General features: G+C 44.8%; 1 long non-coding RNA gene across 8 annotated transcripts in view; it reads left to right on the top strand.

The window, feature by feature from the left end:
* LOC118542381 (uncharacterized) overlaps nucleotides 1-18,703 on the top strand; it is an 88,702-nt gene that overhangs the window by 6,719 nt on the left and 63,280 nt on the right. For 4 of the 8 annotated variants that reach the window (XR_013449557.1, XR_013449561.1, XR_004920555.2 and 1 more), the window contains exon 2: nucleotides 17,593-17,793. The exons of 3 other annotated variants lie outside the window; for them this stretch is intronic. This is a non-coding gene — a long non-coding RNA (uncharacterized LOC118542381). Of the gene's footprint in view, nucleotides 1-10,560; nucleotides 10,702-17,592; nucleotides 17,794-18,703 lie in introns of all 8 variants that reach the window. One more of the 8 variants, XR_004920561.2, reaches the window with a different exon arrangement.

The raw sequence follows: 18,703 nt of genomic DNA, 5'->3' as shown, positions 1-18,703 counted from the left end.
GATAGTCTCAATGCCTACCATTTCCCAATTTCCCTTTGTGATCAGGAGAGAGCAGACCTCAGGGTCGGAGTCTGGCAGGCTAAAATTTAGTGCCAGCACTTAGTTTTGACTGTATTCATGTTTAAAGTTTTCTGGTTTGGCAAGAGATCCCAATAAGATTTCTTTCAAAATAAATGGAAAAAGGAAGTAGATATCAAGAAAAATTATTAGTAAATAAGAATATTTTAAAAATCATGATGTGATAATACAAGTAACTGAAATTTGGGAGGAAAGTGAGCAACCCAAGTCTCATGGTCACTAACAGGGTGAGCTTTGTATTTTATTTTTTTAGAGAGAGAGAGAGAGTGTGTGTGCAAGTTGGGGGGGGGCAGAGGGAGAGGGAGAGAATCTTAAGCAGGCTCCATTACCAGCGTGGAGCCCAACGATGTGGGGTTTGATCTCACAACTCTGAGATCATGACCTGAGCTGAAATCAAGAGTTGGACACTTAGCCAACTGAGCCACCCAGGTGCCCCACAGTGTGAGCTCTTTATAACTGTATCTTTGTATGATTATCACTCATGAATCCATTTTGGGTCATCAGTCTGGTTTTCTTTCTTCTTTCTCACCTACTTTCAATTGCCTGGGGGAGGCCAGGAAAACTTTGCACAGTAGGGACATTTAGTTGGGTGAGTGAGCATTTGCCACGTAATATAGAGTGGGCACACAGACCCCTTGAGGTGGCTGACTTCCGCTGCAGGGCATGTTCAGCCTTTCCTTCATCACAAAGGAAATTGCTTATAATGGGAAGAGGTAGCACTTGGAGCCATGAAATATAGAAGAATTCATTGAAAAACAGTTTGAAACTATCTGGGAATTGGAGAAATATTTCTCCCTCCCCCTCTGGTAGCTGGCACAGCAAATAGCCCTAACAGAGATCTACAAGTAACAGTAATAAAAACTAAAGCCTGTGCACAAGACTAAGGGAAGATGTCAGTTTTAAGAAGGGAGAGAGAAAGGACTAGGAGTGGAATAGAGCAAAGAAATGTAGGTTTAAGCCCAGGAGGCACAGGTGGGATTTTTATATTAAGCAAGTGAAAGACTACAGGGGGGAAAGCAGGTGGACTTTGTTTTTTTTTAATGACAGAATCAATAGAATCTAATCAAGTTTTGAATGCAATCAGAGTAAGATGAGAAATACCAAGTAGGTTCCTGGAGGCAGTAACCAGAGCATAATGGTGTCCGGAAGGGATTACCAGAGTGATATTCCACATTTCTCTCCAAGCCCTGCTGGGGAGACTGAAATTAAGGAAGGGTGACATAAATTCAGGTTCATGTCCCCAGAATTTTGATGCCCTGTTTTATGTTGGATTTTTCTTCCCTGTAGAGCTCCCCTGGGACCAGGTTTTCAGTAGCAAAGTAAAGAAAGTTGTCCTTTGAAGAAGGTAGTGGTGACTGTCACAGGTCACTTTGTGGGGTGCACAGACTCAGATTATGGACCCTCAGCTGGGAGGTAAGAAGAACTGGGGGCTCCAAGCTCCATCATGATCCCCACACACACTCTGCCCGAGTTACCCCATAAACTACATTAGCTTCAAGCTCCCCACTAACAGTCATGCCAGAGCAGACTACTTGAAACAAGACTACTGATCATCATGTGCTGCTCTTAAGCACTCAGGTGCCCCTCTGAAGCACCCACCATAGAGGAATTCTGAAACCACCACTGGAAGGTGATTATGATTCGAATTTGTTGATTCTATGAGGAACAGGAGAAAAAATGCAAAACTGCTACAGACACTGGCTCTAACATATAGGATCCAGCTCATGATGATTCGGTGCCAGGTCCTGGGAGACAGGGCTGGGGTAGGAGCCAATCTCATCCCAGGAAGTCCTCTCAGAGTCTATGTGGGCGACGGACACATAGTCAATAATGTAATGCAATCAAATCAGACTGTGATCGGGGACCTTGGCCCAGGGCTGTCCAAGTCAGAGGAGGCTGTAACCAACTGTGGTTGGGGCAGGGGGCAGGGAAGGGAAGGGAGGATAATGAGTGGGCATGATGTCCTCAGTGATTTAGCCCCAACAGTGGTCTCAGGCCACACTACTGCATGAAGGAGGTGTTACTACTTCAGGCACATAGCAGTTGCTCAAGAAACATTTGTGAACATTTGGATGAATGAAGAAACAATGTCTCCAGTGAAGAAACTGGGCCTCAGAGAAGAAATAACTTATCTAAGATCACACAGCTCATCAAGACCAAAGATGGAATTCAGACCTAAGAGCCTCATTCTCTTTCTGTCACACACAGCATTTGTGGGGGGCTGGTGTGGAAAGAGCTAGAAAACCCAGACAGCCATGAGGAGAACTCAATAGGAACCAACAAAGATTGGGATTTGCAGAAGACAGAGTGTCAACCCTTACTCATAGAAGTCTGCTTCCTTCTCTTACAGGCAGGTTCACGTGAGCCAGTAAGCATGCTGCTCATGCATATTAATATTTGTCTCTAAAAGAACAAAAACAAAAAACTATGGTACTCTGTCTTCACTCTCCATGGACAGCTCTGGTGCCATAAATCTGAATTAGCCCTTTAAAAATATGCCCCTTTCAGCCACCTTGTTTGGATATCCGATTTAGAAACAACTAATGAAGTCCATTTGCCATATGGGTAAGTGAACTTTTTTTAAGTAGGTGTTTTGCATCCCTGCAGCTCCAGGAGCTGTTGTCATGGTAACATTTTCCCCTCCACTCGCAGAATGCATGGTCCATGGAGCCAATGGTAATGTAGGTCACGAATGAAAAGGGGTTCGGTGGCTTTGCCTTAGTTTGGCAGAGCTGGGGATTGTTCACGCTCGCAGCTCCGGAGGGGCTCACGTTCCTCAGAATGTTCTGTAGTAGGACTGAGTCAGAAGAGATGCAGGGATGCAGGGATGGAAGGTGGTGGTGGAAATAGGAGGCGCTGAAGTGGTGAAGGGAGGCTAGCAGGAACTGCGCCCCTGCATGGAGATTCAGAACGTCCAAGAGCCCAGGATGACTTGGGAACAGGTCATAGCTGAGGGGGGGCCATGTGAGGCTCTGGGGGCTCACTGTCCTAGCTGCTTAGTGGGAATTGGTGCCCTCTGCCATCCAGAATCCTTCCCGAGTTGGTGCAGGAAGGCCCACATCAATTAGCAACATAGAAGTTGTGGCTGCAGGAGACGTCAGCTTTGTATACAGCTTGGAAGTGTGTTCCAGGAACTTAGGTTGAGTCATCTATTCATGTAGCAAACATTTACCAGGCCCCTTTCCTGCACCAGGCACTGTACTGAACAGTGCCCGCTTCTTGGGTGAGCAGCCCATGCACTTAAACAAGGAGGACCCATGCTCTTAGTTTAATCACGCTTAGTGTAATGCTCTGCTGTTGCTGTCTTGAAATTCATCATCATTTCTGAACTAGGGCCCACTGAAAGTGAGCATTGTGGAAGACCAGTGCAGGCTTTCGAGAAAGGAGGGCAAGTTTTCTCCTCAAGGTTATAAAGATTAGGAGGATATCTCCCTGTCAAGGCAAGTGCTTTGGGTGCAAACCTTTCTCTCTTTTTCTTTTTGAGAGTTTTCTCTTTTAACTTTTTAGTTTGACATAATTTCAGTCTTACAGAAACGTTGAAAGAAGAGTACAAAGTATTCCTATTACATCCTTCATCCAGATGTTACATTTTATTATGTTCATCTTATCTATATATCCATCCATCCATCCACTCATTGTCAAAAGGAAATTCAGAGAGCTTTACTAGATATGAATATTTTGATTGAGAAACGAAGTGTTCATGAACATGGAGATATCAAACCCAAAAGTGGTATGAAGCGTGGAAGTATAACTTACCTAGTGAAAATAAGGAAGTTGCTTAAACTTTAGAATGATTGGCTATTTCAATGGAGTTTTCCAGATGGAGGGGATTTGGTTAAAGTGATTATCTTATATCATTTTAGGGAGATGTCTTAAGTTTTGTTATGATTATCGGGGCATTGACAACAGATGACCTAAGTTAAGTTTTGCTTACATAAATGAAATAAACTAGAATAAGCATTGCCTATGTGGCTTACCTGCTTTAGTCTGCAAGGGGGTTGGCAAGCCTGGTCTCCATTTTATTTTAACACTATTCAGCCAGCCAGCCATTCACTCATCCATTTGTCCAATCTATATGTCCATTTACTGTTTGATCTTAAGTTGTAGACATGATAAAATGCCCTTTTGCTGCTAAATACTAAAGCTTCTATTTCCTGAGAACAAGATCATTATCTTATATAAGCATAGTGTAGTTATCAAAATCAGGAAATTAACATTTACACAATATTATTGTCTATGTACATATCCAGATTTCACCCGTTGTCCCAATAATGTTCTTTATAACAAAAGGAAATCATGTATCACGTGTTGTATTCACTTGTCTCTTCAGTCTCCTATGATCTGGAATATTTCCTAGTCTTTCTTTGTTTTCCCTGACATTGCTGTTTGGAAGGAGTGCAGGTCAGTTATTATTTTTATTTTTTTATTTTATTTATTTATTTTTTTAAAGATTTTATTTATTTATTCATGAGAGACGGAGAGAGAGACAGAGGCAGAGGGAGAAGCAGGCTCCTCGCAGAGCAGGGAGCCCGATGTGGGACTCGATCCCAGGACCCTGGGATCATGACCTGAGCCGAAGGCAGACGCTTAACCGACTGAGCCACCCAGGCGTCCCGGTCAGTTATTATTTTTAAAAATCAGGTGTATCAAGGTGTCATTTTTATACATTAAAATTCATCCTTTTTATATGTACACTTCTCAGGCCAGTTATCTTATAGAACGGCCCTTACATTGGATCTGTCTGATGTTTCCCCATGATTGGATTCAGACTACGATTCTTTAGCAAAAATACCACAGAAAGGATGTTGCATTTTTCTCAGTGCGTCACATCAAGAAGCCCATGGTATTGGTTTGCCCACTACTACTGATGCGATTGGAGACTGTGTAAATATTCTGCCTACTCCTCAAACTTTCACCCACCAGTGTTTTCATTCAATGATGGTTTTTGCCTGAAAGTAATTAGTATGGTAGTTGCCAAAAGGCAATTGTCCTAATTCCGTTGTTCCTTTTACATTTGTTTATTGTCTTTCTACTGTAAGGTAGACAATGTCTCCCCCAGCCAAGTGATAAATTAATTGAGTGTGGGCTTGTTCATTTTTGTTTTATGCAATAGGTTCAACTCTTCTCTTATCATTACTTGTTGTGATGTTCATATTGTCTCAAATTTGGCCCCTTCAAGCTGGGCCATATTTTGACCCATCCCCTATCATTCTTTGATTCTTCCTTACTTCTGGCACAAGATGTTCCAAGTTCATATTGTACTTTCTGTGCCCCAGCCTTGGACTCAACCGCTTCTCCAGGGAAGGGTGCGACTCTCTGAAGGTGCACATGTTGCCCAAATCATTTCAGTCTTGAGATTCCTTCCAAATTCATGTGGTATAAAGAGAAAGGGGAGACTCAGTGTACAATTTTATTCAGGATACTTGTCTGGCTCTATTCCCTCCTTGATTGGATTTGAAGCAACTTACCAAAAAATTCATACAAAAAAATTTGTGAAGAATTTTCAAAGGGGAAAAAATGGTAGAAAGAGGAGGAAAACAGATATGCCAGCAACAAAAGTTGCTGGGCTTGCCCAGAATAACTTGGTGTTGAACATTCTGGCAGCCAAGTTAAAGAAGGGACTGCATGGGGAGAAGACGTCCTGCGCTCACAGGGCACCTTCAGGGACTCTGACCTGCTGGCAAAGGCAGGCGTGGCAGCAAGGGGAGGGGTTGGCACTGGGAATAAAGAGCCTTTTGGGATGACGTTCCAACCAGGCAGATGTGGACTAAGCCACGGAGAGGACGCAGCAGGGCCAGGATTTATTTATTTTTTCTTCTTGAAAGAACTTTGGGGTATATTCTAGCTCTTGGACCAGAACTCAGTGAGACCCCACAGCTAGGAGAGAATGGGTATTTAAGGGCCCCACAATAACTCCTTCACTCATTCACTGTCTCACTCAGTGATGTTCTAGCAAATATTTATTAGGAGATGTGCAGCTATCAAGCCCAGGGGAAATAGAGTCAACTAAGGTCTAGACCCTGCCTACCAGGTCCACTAGGCAGGGAGGCTTGACCATGAATGATGGCATACCAGATTAAACACTAGCCATCCTCTGAGGGGGGCTGTAGGGATTGAGAGGCAGGCAACTGCAAGGCATCTCTTATAGCTGGAGGAATATTCCAGGAAGAAGCTGCTATGTTGTTAAAACATGGAACTTCAGATGTGCAAAAGCACCTTTAAGGGAGGTGGCCCCATTTGTTGCTTGAATCTATTCTGCCATTGAACCTTATGCGTGAATTGCCATGTGATAGAGGCAGGGGTCTAGTAAAAATATGCAAATGAAGGGACTTATCCATGTGTGAATAGGCATTCTATAGTTCCTTCACTTATTAATTCATTTACTCAATGACTATTGACTGAGGCCCTATTATGTTGTTGGCACTGTGATAGATGCTGGTGAGCAAAACTGCACTCAATATCTGCTCTCCTAGTGCTTGAGATCTAATGGGAAAGGCGGAAATTAATTAGATTAATCAAAATATATGTGTATTATTACAAATTGCTCCAAGTGCTTGGATTAGGTGGGGTCAAAGGAGAATTTCAGCTTTATCTGTAATGTCTTAATTTTACTACATAAACTTTCAAACATATACAAAAACAGGATACTGTAGTAAACCCCCAAGTACCTGTCACCCATACATTCCCTCCTCTAGGATTATTTGTAAGCACATCCCAGACATTGTATTCCATTCATAAATATTTCAATAAGTATCTCTGACAGATAGAGACCCTTTGAGAAAAACATGACTATAAGGCCATGATCACACCTAAGAGTATGACTAATAATTCCTTAGAATGATCAGATACCCAACCAGTGTTCACATTTCCTTGTCTTGTAATTACAATTTACTCAAATCTGGACCCAAATAAGGTTCAAACATTGCAATTGGTTAAGAGTCTCTTAATGTGTCTCTTAATGTGCATTGTTGCCAGTATGTCTCTGGGATAGATTGCTTGAAGTGACTTTCTTGGGTCAAAGAATAAGGGCGTGTGTAATTTTGCTAGCTGTTGTAAAATCCCCCTCTACAGAGCTGTAGCAGTTTGCGTTTCCACTGGCCATTGAGGAGAGTGTCCATTTCCCCAGAGCCTCACCAACAGACTCTATTATCAAACTTTTGGAGTTTTGTCAATCTGATAGATGAGAAGTGGTATCTCATTGTAATTTTCATTTCTTTAAATTAAGTTTCAAAAGAAAATGGGCTCAGGGTGGATTCTGAGCCTGCAGAGGAAAGAAGCAATTTGCATAGAAATAATAATATTGCCAACTACCATCCAGCACATATGTTATTTTATTTTACTTAATCTTCAATCCTCCAAGGATGAAAAGTCACAGTGCCCTTTACAGGGGAGGAAGCTGAGGCCCAGAAAGGGTGCGTACCCTTGTCTAGGGTCCCAGGGCAAGGAAGTGGAGGCCAGATGTGAGCCTCGGTAGTGTGTTCGGGCCGGGCTTCTGAGCCGCTCTGCTAACCTGATGTGCCTCGCCTGCAGGACAGCACCATCCCAAGGTGTGAGCATCCCCCGAGGTCCGGTCCTTCTTTCTTACTTGCAGCCACCTTACAGAGCCCCTGGCAACAGCAGTCATCTGTCCCAGCAGCTTTAAGGGCAGGGAGAGGGACATCACAGGCAATTCCTGGATGGTAGCGGCCAGGTCCATGGCAGCCTGGACAAGCCAGTGGTCAGCGGGGCTCCAGCCCAGGAGGATGAGGCTTGGGTGGCAGGAAATGGGGAGCCATCCCTGCAACGGTTCCAGGGTGCACTTTGGAACCCCCAGTATTATGATATTAGAACACGTGATTCTCCTCCCCTCCATTTTTTTTTTTTGAAGAAGACATGAAAATAAGACAAGAATGGATTTTAGAAAAGAGGAACCTACTCAGAAATGCAAACCTACCAAATCCAGACTTCTAAGCGAGCACCCTTCTGCCCAACACCTTTTGTTTCCTGAAATACTGCTTCGCATGCTTCACTCTCCACATACACTACCTGGTTTTAGTGTTGCAGAATTCCTCCAGCGGGCGAGCGGGGAGGCTCGTTTGGCCGTGCTGTAGAGGGAGCCTGAGTCACAGGTCCTCTCCGGGGCTCCGATGGGCAGAAGCAGACAAGATGCAGCCCCTCTAGGGAGTGCCGGCCAGGGTCCTCCACAGCATGGATTTTGGTCAGAGTTGGGCTGTTAGAGAAAAAAAAGCTCCTTGCCTGCTTCCTTTAGCACCTGGAGGGAGCCACAGGGATTTCTGCAACTTCATCATCTGTCTTCACACCTCGGCACCAGGCTGGGTTTGGGGGATACAGTGGGGATCGGTGCACAGGCCAGCCCTCCTCAAGGGGCTGGTGGGGGGGGCATATGATGAGGTGACTAAAGTGAAAGACAGTCACTGCCCCAGCTCCCTCCTATTTACACACATGCGTGCACACACACATGTACCAGCCCGCACAGCACAGACAGGCTAGATGCCTCAGGAGAGGGGGATTTGAGCTCTGGAGCTGTTGCTTCCAGGCTCTGTGGTTTGGGGCAAGTCCCTTACCTGCCTAAGTCCCAGTCTCCTCCTCTGGAAAACAGGCCTTCTGCCCTGGGGTGCTATGAGAGGAAACGAAATGAGTAGAGGAGGGCTAGAGGGCATGGTTAGGACGGGGCCTGGCGCACAGTAGGTGCTCAGGAAGTGCAAGCGGAGTCCCACCCAGGGAGTCTCCTGACTGCTAGAGGCGAAGGGCTCTTAGAGGTCCAGTACTCATCCTTCTCTTTATCATTGGGAGGTGAGCACGGGGAGAAGACTTGCCTTGCCTTGCTCTGAGGCTCTAGAAGCCAGCCTTCTGACCCTTCTCCAGGCCTGCATTGCCACACTCACCAGGCCAGACCTGGCCCCTCAACACACGTGGGCTTTTGTGCACGTGTGCTCACGACACACTCCCATCTCTTTTCTCCGGGTGCCAAGCCCCCACCCCAACACACAGACCTTTTAGCAGCCGAACAGAGGACTGCTCTGCACCTTTGTCTTTTGAATATGTTTTGAGTCATTTGCTTGTCTTTGACTCAACTAGAAACCAGGTGGGTTTCTGGTGTTTTGTCCACCTCCTACTTCCTATCTATCAATCACGAATGCCTGCAAAAATTCATTTCAGGGTTGTAAAGAGAGAGGGAGTTTAGTGGAGAACCTCAACCTGTCCATACTCCCCCCAACCCCACCAAATACTCAACAACAGTGACCCTCCCTCCCTCAAGTGGACAAACCAGGCTCTTCCCTCTCCAAGGGTTCTGGAAGAAAGAGCGGGAGAATTACTTTGGGCTCTGGCAGGACTTCAGATTCTTTAGTTTTTTTCCCAGTCAAAGCTCAATAATTCTTGAGATCCAAATTTAGAAGCCTGTATGGAGAGCCCTGAGAAATCCGTAGTAAAACAGCCGGGCTTTCTAACTTTTTTTCCCCTAAGCAATCTAATAAAGTTTTGCACAATCATCTCCCATGCTTTTAATAGTTTTAATGAGCTGTTTAAAAGCCTCCTCACCTTGTGCTTAGCCAAGCTTACACGTGTTTGGGTGTAAGGAGAAAAGGAAGGGACGAAGAAAGGGGTATGAGGAGGACACAGGAGGGGGGGTTCTGGCCCACTAGCTGGGGTGCAGGAAGGGGACCAACTTGCAGGTTAGTGTCCTTCCAGGACAGCTCAGGGATGCTCAGGGAGCACTGCTTTACCCTTGCAATCAGATCTAAATAACTCAAGCACCTGAGGGCCAGTCACCACTTCTACCTGCAAGTGGGACCCCTGAGTACTCCCCAATCTTAGAAATCTGCAGGAAGGTGAAGGAGATATCAGAGTTCGAGGGCAGTGAGGAAGACAGAGGGAGAGGAGAGAGAAGAGCCTTTCGTGTTCAGTGAATGCATGTGTTTGATGAAGGGGCTGAAGATGAGGAAGGAGCAGGAAGAGAAAGAAGGCCCAGCTCAGGGAGAGTAATGCTCCCAGCACAGCCCAGGCCCATGGGCTCCCAGCACAGCCCAGGCCCATGATGCTAACAGTCACCATCATCACTGTGTGACGCTAGACAATGCTGTCCACTGTGGTCCCTGTGGACCGGGCCTGAGGCTACGTGTGTTACAGGTCTTCGCTCCCTCAAAGCTCACACTGCTGGTGAGGTAGGGTTTATTGCTCCCGTGACATGGTTGGGGAGAACGTAGGTCATGGAGGAGAAAGCATTGGTCCAAAGTCCTCCAGTTAGTAAGGCTGATTTGCATCCAGACAGCCTGGCTCCAAACCCAAGATCATTATATCCATGACTCTTATTTTGTATAGCACCTGAGGACAATATGAAAATTTCTGAAAAATCCAGATACCAATGTAAAGAAGAAAATAAAAATTCCCATAAGCCAACTTCATAGAGCCACTTGAGAATTTTGGTGCAGGACGCAGGAACCTCAGACTGTCCACCAAAAGCCATTCTTTCTTTTTCTGTAGCAATGGAATGATAGCCAGGCCTCAGCCGCTCAGCTGGACGGCCTTGCCCAGCCTCTCTGGTGGTTAGGTGATGCAGCTGTCACCTGTGGAACATGAGTGGAGGCGATGTGGACCGTCCACGGGCCTGGGGTGACAGTGGGGGTGAGTCCTCTGTTCTCATTCCCCTTCCTGCTGGCTGGAACCTGCATGCATGGCCGCCCAGCTTCCGCCATGTTTGTGATGGTAGTGCCGGGGAGGGGGGGCGCTCGGGGGGCCCACAGTGCACGGGGAGGTGCCCGCCTCCTGCACGCCCACCTTCACCCTGACACTGTTATGTGAGAGAGAAATACAGTTCTTTGTTTTTCGGGTCATTGCATCATGGCATCCCTTTACAGCAGCTTTCCCTGATGATGATGGTATGTTTCTTTCTAATTTTCTTCCTTTGGAATATGCACAGTCATTTTTCACACGCCAGCCCCCTTAGGTATTTGTTCTTTTGCTCATATTTTATGATCCTCTTTAAGGACCAGTGAGTCCAGATGCACCATCGAATTCCAGTACAACATTAATTAAAAATGACAATCAAGCTACAAACCACCTATTGTACACTTCTCTGATTTGAGAAGTCCTTCAAACCTCAGGCGCTCAGCGGGCAGAATGCAGTTCCCACAGGATCATCAGATACGTCTGAGGTCCTTAAGTTTCTAGAGTAGTGCAGCCATCTCTCCACTATGTGTGAGCCTGGCACCCTGTCCTTGTGTCTGGGCCATGACGGGCAAGGCCCGGGCACCCCAGTTTCCACACGTTGAGTCTTCCTTCAGTGATATATCCTACTTAGGTCCCGGTATTTCTGTTTATAGGTGAGGGCACTGAGGCTCAGAGAGAATCTGGTTTTCTGGCCCTACATCTGGTCCAGAATCCATGCCTGGCCAAGGATGGAGTGTGGGGACCAGGCCGTGTACTTAGCAGCTTTGATCCCCAAACTAGAACCTTGAAAAAGTGTTTAAAAAATTCTTTTTCCTTACATTTTCAAAAGTGATTTGTATTCTGTGTACACACTATCTCAACACAGAGGTCGAATTAAACCTTTTTAAGTCAAAAAAAGACAACCCAGTTTTTAAAAAATGTGCAAGGATTTGAAAGACATTTCTTCATGGACACATTTTTTAAATAAAATTAAAAATCACATTATCCTCTTTACACAGTTTGAAAATTGATTGCCCTCACCCCCACCCCCCACTTAACGTGTCACGGACATCTTGATGCGTCTGTCACCCTCACCTCCTGAGGGAGAGCTCACCTTGCTGGTGCTTATTTACTCCTTCAGCACTTACTTAGTGAGCACCTGCTATAATGACAGTGGGCAGGACAGATCAGAAGCAGGGGTGTGTCCTGGGTTCACAGGGGACAGGAGAGGACGAGGAAAGGCCAGTCCTGGCCTGGGGGAAAGCTTGGAATCTGGCTGAGGAACTCCAAGGGGAGGGATTTCATGACCTGCTCTAGGAAGCAGGTGGCCCGGGGGATTCAGGAGGCTGCAGAGGCGCAGGGACCCTTTGTGATCTAACTTGTACCGCTCTGATTGCAGCTGCTGGCTCTCGGTCTTCCTCTGCCAAGGCCTGTATTGCGGGCGACCGTACCTACCTCTGAATCTGGGAGGAACCCGTGTGGGGTGGTTTCATTCTTGGGCTTTGTGCATAATGTAAATGTAATTAATCATGTCTATGGTAGTTTATAATTTAGGTTTTTTTTTCATTTTTAGCAGTCTAATTAAATTCATTTGAGCTTTATAAGTAGTTATTTTAGAATTTTTCTTTGTACCCCCGCTGTTGGAGTGCTGAAAACTCAAAATAAATATGTCTCAAGGTGGCTACTGCTGTTTTCAAAATGAATCTTAAAGGCTATTCAAGTGAAAAGTATTTTTGTGTTACTACAACTTAAATTAGCCACAGAAAAAACCTGGAGAACTGCTTCTTGTTTCCTTCTCCTTAAAAACTTTCCAGTGCTTTTAAGAATTAGGACGGGAACCAATCGAGCCCCCCATCGGGCTCCCTGCTCAGCAGGAAGCCTGCTTCTCCCTCTCCCATTCCCCCTGCTCGTGTTCCCTCTCTCGCTGTGTCTCTCTCTGTCAAATAAATAAATAAATAAATAAAATATTAAAAAAAAAAAAAGAATTAGGACGGGAACTGCTATGAGCTGAGGGGAGCCCTTTGGCGAGGTCCTTACCCAGCATGGGTGGGGACACGGAGGTGATTCCTCTGCGAGGCTGCCTGGGCTTTCCGCTTCTGACTTAGAAACGAAACCACACGTGCTCTTCTCTGTCTCTCAGACAAAAGCCCATTTCTAGAAACATTGTGCAGCGCTCATTTTAATGAAATAAACTAGTAATTAAGTTAGAAATATGTGGTGCTTATATCTTTTATGAATGTCCTACTCACTGAGTTGACAAATTCTCTCTTAAAGTCATAGAAAAATTATTTAAAATAGGGATTTAAAAAACTCTATTAATAATTAAGGAATGCAAAGGAAGGCAGCAACAAGATCCCATTTTTCTTTCTCCCACCAAACTCTCAAAAATTCATATCAATGATTAATACTCTGGAATCGGCAGTGGTACTGGCAGAAGTTTACACAGGTGGTCTTTGTGGGAATAATTTAAACAGTAACAAGATCTGTATTTTTGGATAAAGGTTTTTTTTTGTTTTTGTTTTTTTTTGCATAACCTTTGAACCGGAAACCCCACCCCTCAGGCTGCATCCTAAGAAAGTACAGAGTTTCTGAGGGGTGATGGAGGGAGGTGGGTGGGGGATGGGCTAGGTGGGGGATGGGCATTAAGGAGGGTACTTGATATGATGTGGGTGTTGTATGTCGGTGATGAATCACTGAATTCTACTCCTGAAACCAATAGTGCATTGTATGTGAACTATTTATAGAACTTAAATAAAAATTAGAAAAGAAAAAGAAGAAAGTACAGAGTTTAGGCAAATATGTAGATAAGAGGATTCTCAGTCATCCAGTTATTATTATGTACTTGCTAAAAGTTTTTAAAAAGAAAGGTTTTTTGTTTTTTGTTTTTTGTTTTTGAGATTCTTCTTTTCTATGTTAGCTTGTGTGTAACAATTCACACCAGTTCCCCCAGAGGAGCCACGTTGGAAATGACGGGTGAGCCCCTTTGAGAAGAACCACACAGATTCTGGCGCTGGGACCCATGATGTGACCTCGGACAAGATGGACAAGTCTTTACTTCATTTCTTCACTGCTGTTATCTGTTCCTGAAAGTATCTTGTTTGTTCTTTTGCTCATTTTCTGGGCCCCCTTCTAGAAAAGTCAGCTTCTTAAGAGTAGGGACTGGTCAGGGCTGTTGACCACTGTGTTTGTGGAGCTCAGACTCTTGACTCCCTGACCATGCTGGGCCTCCATTTCCTCAGATGCAAATAGGGGTGGTGACAATACCTACCTACCCTATGTTATAGGAGTTTAATACATGCAGAGTGCTCGGAACAGCGTCCTTAAACTCTCAATGAACAGTGAATAAGGATTGAATTTTGTAGTCTCCCAAATTACTGAGAAAAACCTGGTGGGGAATCAGGTTAATGGAGAGAAAAGAAAGAGAGATGAAAGCATTTCTAAGGAGATTATCATTTCTGCAGCCTTGGACACTGAATCCTAGCTGCTGTCCAGCTCTCCCCACAAACTGAATCCCACTTTGCTAGGAGCTGGGGGAGGGGAGCGGGTTGGCTTCCTCTGTCCCACGGTCCGTGGTGACTCAGGTCTCCCAGGAGCCTGTGCTCGGTGACGTTCAACTTCATGTAGAATCAGTACTTGGGGTAGAGGCTTTTGACGTCATTGTGTCCAGTGTGGGAGGCATTGCAGCCTTCACCAGCCTTACTTAGAAGGATTTTTCCCGCCTATGAATCCGTTTTGGGGCCTCAATAAGGAAGGTCATTGCTTGAAGCAAATCCTGGCTTTTTCACCTGGCATCTATGATTCAAATAGTCAGGTGCTTCCTGACTAAGCCCATTGGGCTAGACCTTGGCATCGATCCCCAGAGGAGGAAGGAGAGGAGGGGCGCTTGGCAGCTCGTTTGGCCTTTCACGAGGCAGCTGACTTTGGTGCTGGGTGGGAAGTCAGAGATCTTGTTAGCCCTTCAGCAGCAGAGTGGGACACCGAGGACAAAGCAGTGGCTTGTGCAGGGGTGTTCAGTTGGCTTGGGGCAGAATGGGCACTTGGCCCCAAGTCCTCAGATGCTGAGCTAGTCCTCTTCCCACCAAGTCCACCTTCCTCATTTTGTTAGCAAGAGAACGAGGGCAGGGGAAGCAGCCTGCTGGTGCGGGAAAGGCTCTAGCCGAAGAGGAGCTGCTGGCTTTGGGAATGTTCTCTGGGCAAGTACCTCAGCCCCTGGCCTCACATACCTGTATCCCTAATGCTGGAAATGTGCTTAGTCATGGTTTCCTCGGTTTACCAAAACGCCTGCCTTGTCGTGCCCTGGGCTACACTCTGTTGTATCAGCATGTTGAAATTTAAATTTCTGGTTCTATCTAAGAATAATGCAAATTTACTTTGATTTTAGGCTCAGGTGGTGTCAGAAGTTAACACCAGAATTCAGTCTTGCATATCATGTCAAAATGGATTCATGTTAACTGTGATTCCATTTTCTTTTGTGTGGGAAAAAAATGGTGCCTCTATGAATTCAATCCTGTGTTCCTTCAGCAAAGATTTTTTAAACTTAAAAATGGTCCCTTTTCCACTCCCAGCTTTTCCATTCTCTCTCTCCCAACCATTCTCATTGATGCATCTGTCTGTTCTTTTTTTTTCTCTTCATTCAGTAAAATTAGTTGAGAACCTCCCGTGTGCCAGGAACTGTGCCTGGTCCTGGTGATGTAGGGCTGAAATACACATTCAGAAACAGACCTTGCCTTCAAGGAGCTTCATTCGAAGGAAGGAAGACAGACAGACATTAAACAAGTTAAGTGATTTCAAAATACCAAGTGCTGTGAAGAAAATGCGTATTTCTAAGTATCTTTGAGACAAGTCCTCCTAGATGACCCTCTATAACCTCACAACAGTCAGTCAAAAATAAAACTCATTTCTTTCCCTCAGTCTGATTTTCCTCCCTGACTTCTAGGTCTTTATTAACAATGTTAGCATGTAAGAGTGATTCTTAATGTTTTCAGACAGGGATACCTTTGAGAACACACTGGAAGCTATGGGTGCTCACTGTTTCCTGCATATAGTCACAGGGGACTTCCCAGTTCCTGGTTAAGGATTCCTACCCTGGAGGAATAAAGCAACGTGGGGAATGGGGCCCAGCTCAGCCAGAGCCTCTATTCCCGGGGCTGAACACTGATGGGAGACAGTACTTAATACTGACTCGCCTCTGTAGCACTTAAAATGCCTTGAACTTTTGATATTGAAAAAGTTTTTATACATCTCACAGATTTCTCAAGCCCTTCATATTTTAAAAATGATTTTCATATGTCCCACAGATTATTTACTCAGTACAAAGAGAAATAAGTAACTTTATGATGGAGAAATGATGGTTAGCCCTTTAACAATGTAATCAAAGTTGCCAGAGCAGAGGACAGGTGCCTACTGATGTCAGGCACTGAGAAAAACATAGCACCCATCATGCCAAACTCTTGCCAGAAAGTTTCACCTAAATCTAATTATGAGGAATAACTCAGGCAAATACAAATTTAAGGGTATTGTGTAAAACAACTAGCTTGAATTCTTTTAAGATATTGATGTCGTGAAAAGCAATGCAAAACAAAGATGGGGAACTATTCCAGACTAGAGAGGCAGATAAGTAACTGCCATATTGATTAGATCCTGGATCAAAACAAAAAGAAAAAATAAAAGCCAGCCTTGACATAAAAGACATTGAGGGAAATAATAGCTCACAGTTTTTTTCAGGGCAGTATTTAATGATATCACGTATAGGAAGTTAATTTGCAAACCCTGAGCACTGGAAAAGTATGAGCTTCTTAGCATAATTTGTATTGTAGCTCTGTTGACCTTAAGAAGGACAGACACAAAATAGTTCCATATAATATTAATTAATTCTTTCATTCATTCAATATGTATTTAGTGATCTGAGATGCAAAAGAGTAAGTTGACTTGCCCAAGGTCACCAGTTCAATTACTAAGCAGAACCAGGACTATAGCCCAGGTCTTCTTGTCCTCTAGAGAACGTGGGGCAGTGCTCAGGGAAGATCATGGATGTTGTTCACGTGGATGGTGGTAGGCAAAGTGATGGTGTTGATGATGGTAGTGGTAACAATGGTGTTAGTGGTGTTGGTAATTGTGGAGTGATGAGGATGGTGGTGGTGGTGCTAGAGGCAATATGGCAGAATGGTGGTGGGCGTTGGAGACGAACCTGAATGTGATCAATAAGATAGAAAGGTAAAGTTTAGGAAATGCAAAAGCAGGTATTCTGTTGCCTTTCTAGAATTTATTTTCCTTTTCCCGTTTTTTCTTTCTTTCTTTATCTCACGCATTCTTTGTATCACAGGTATCTGATTTCATTTAGGAGATCCCTTTACTTTAGATCTGCTTATTATGCCTAGAATAAAAATATATGTGTTATTTAGGATGGCAGACCATATATCTTTGCTTTGCTTTATAAATCATGACAATGTTCTATTGTTATGGAGCAAATGGCTGCATTCTATAAAACGCAGTCTTTTTAGAGCAAAGCTCTTAAATCTCCAGGACTTCCTTTCAACTTGGGTTTTGTTGCACATAACCTAACAAGCTGCAATTGTAGAGCACCCAGAATGGGGAGGCTGACTGCTGCCATAATAATGATGCATGTGGGGTATGTCGGGCACCCTTTACTATTCCCTCCTCAGCACTGTTAACACCTGTGGGATGGATCTGCCCTTCTTCTCCTGCTAGCATTAATACCAGGAAAGGTTCAATCCAAATGGGTATCAAGTTGGTATATTTTTGGAGACACTGGTAGGTCTGTTATCATTGTCAGACCAACTGCTAGTATTGTGTTTGCATTTAGTCTCTAGTTGCTGTCTTATTCAGTGTTGTTTTGTTTTTTTTCAGAGCTGAGTGGGTGAGTACATTGATGGCATGCTGATCAGATTTCCAGGCTGCCATGGGGCTGTGAGTAGAGCTAATAGACTGGATGAAAGAATAATGAGCCAAAGCAATGTTTTTAGGCTGGGAAGCAACCTGATCCATGACAGAGATCAACACAAAGTCTAGCACTTGGGTCCGAATGGCATCTTGCAGGAAGAATGGCAGGTAAGGGATGCAGCCTAGGCACCTGGGAAAGAGTCATGCATTGTAGCCAACGGCAACCTCGAGGTGAGGTGGCTGCCAAGAAAGTGAAATTGGGAGTGTGAGAATAGAGAAGACACAGTTCTGTCTTGGGCAGCTTTCACTGGTGGGGGGCATATGGGGTTTTCTTCACCACACCTGACTAACAGGGATTGTATTGAGGAGACAGGTTAGGATGGTGGGGCTGAGGTCAGGACTCGAAATGTCGTATGAATCTAGGCAGATGGAACCTACAGCTTTGGTGAGCAGTTCTTGGTTAAAATGTGTTCCATTACAACTTACAGAAAGCTCAGCTCACAGTGGTTAGGTGATACAAATGTGATCATCTAATAGAATCAGATGTCTGGAGGTAGGCCCCTCCAGGGTGAGCAGCAGTGGCTGACTGATATCTTCTAAGGCCTAGGCTCCTTCTAGACTTATGTTCTGCATTCTCAGCATGTTGGCTTCTTGACCTTAAGTTTGTCACCTCATGGAACCAAGATGATTGCTAGGGATCCAAGCATCACAGTTCACGCAACCACATTCAAGGGAGCAGTGGGAAGAGGCAGAGTCAGTGGGCTCTTTCAAACCATCAGGGACCAAAAACTTTTCCAGAAGTTTCTTCCCTTCTATCTCTAGCCAGGGTGTGTCAGATGCCTGTCCCTTTGGCCCTTCAGTTTCAAAGACTGACTAAACCTCATCTCTGGGCCTGGGGAAGGGATGTCTTTCCTTCATGGGTGTATTTCTGCCCATCTCATAAGGAAACAAAATTGGCATTTTCTTAGCTCAGAAAGAGGAGGCGTGAGAAATGGCAGTCGGGTGGGCAACTAAGTATATCTGCCATTGGGCATAGCTTACTTCCAAATATGAGAAGATACTTCTCCTCGGTATGCAG

Source organism: Halichoerus grypus, chromosome 1 (genome assembly GCF_964656455.1).
Source record: "Halichoerus grypus chromosome 1, mHalGry1.hap1.1, whole genome shotgun sequence".
Taxonomy (NCBI): Eukaryota; Metazoa; Chordata; class Mammalia; order Carnivora; family Phocidae; genus Halichoerus; species Halichoerus grypus.
The sequence above is the reverse complement of the archived record's forward strand: the minus strand, read 5'-3'. Positions and strand labels throughout refer to the sequence as shown.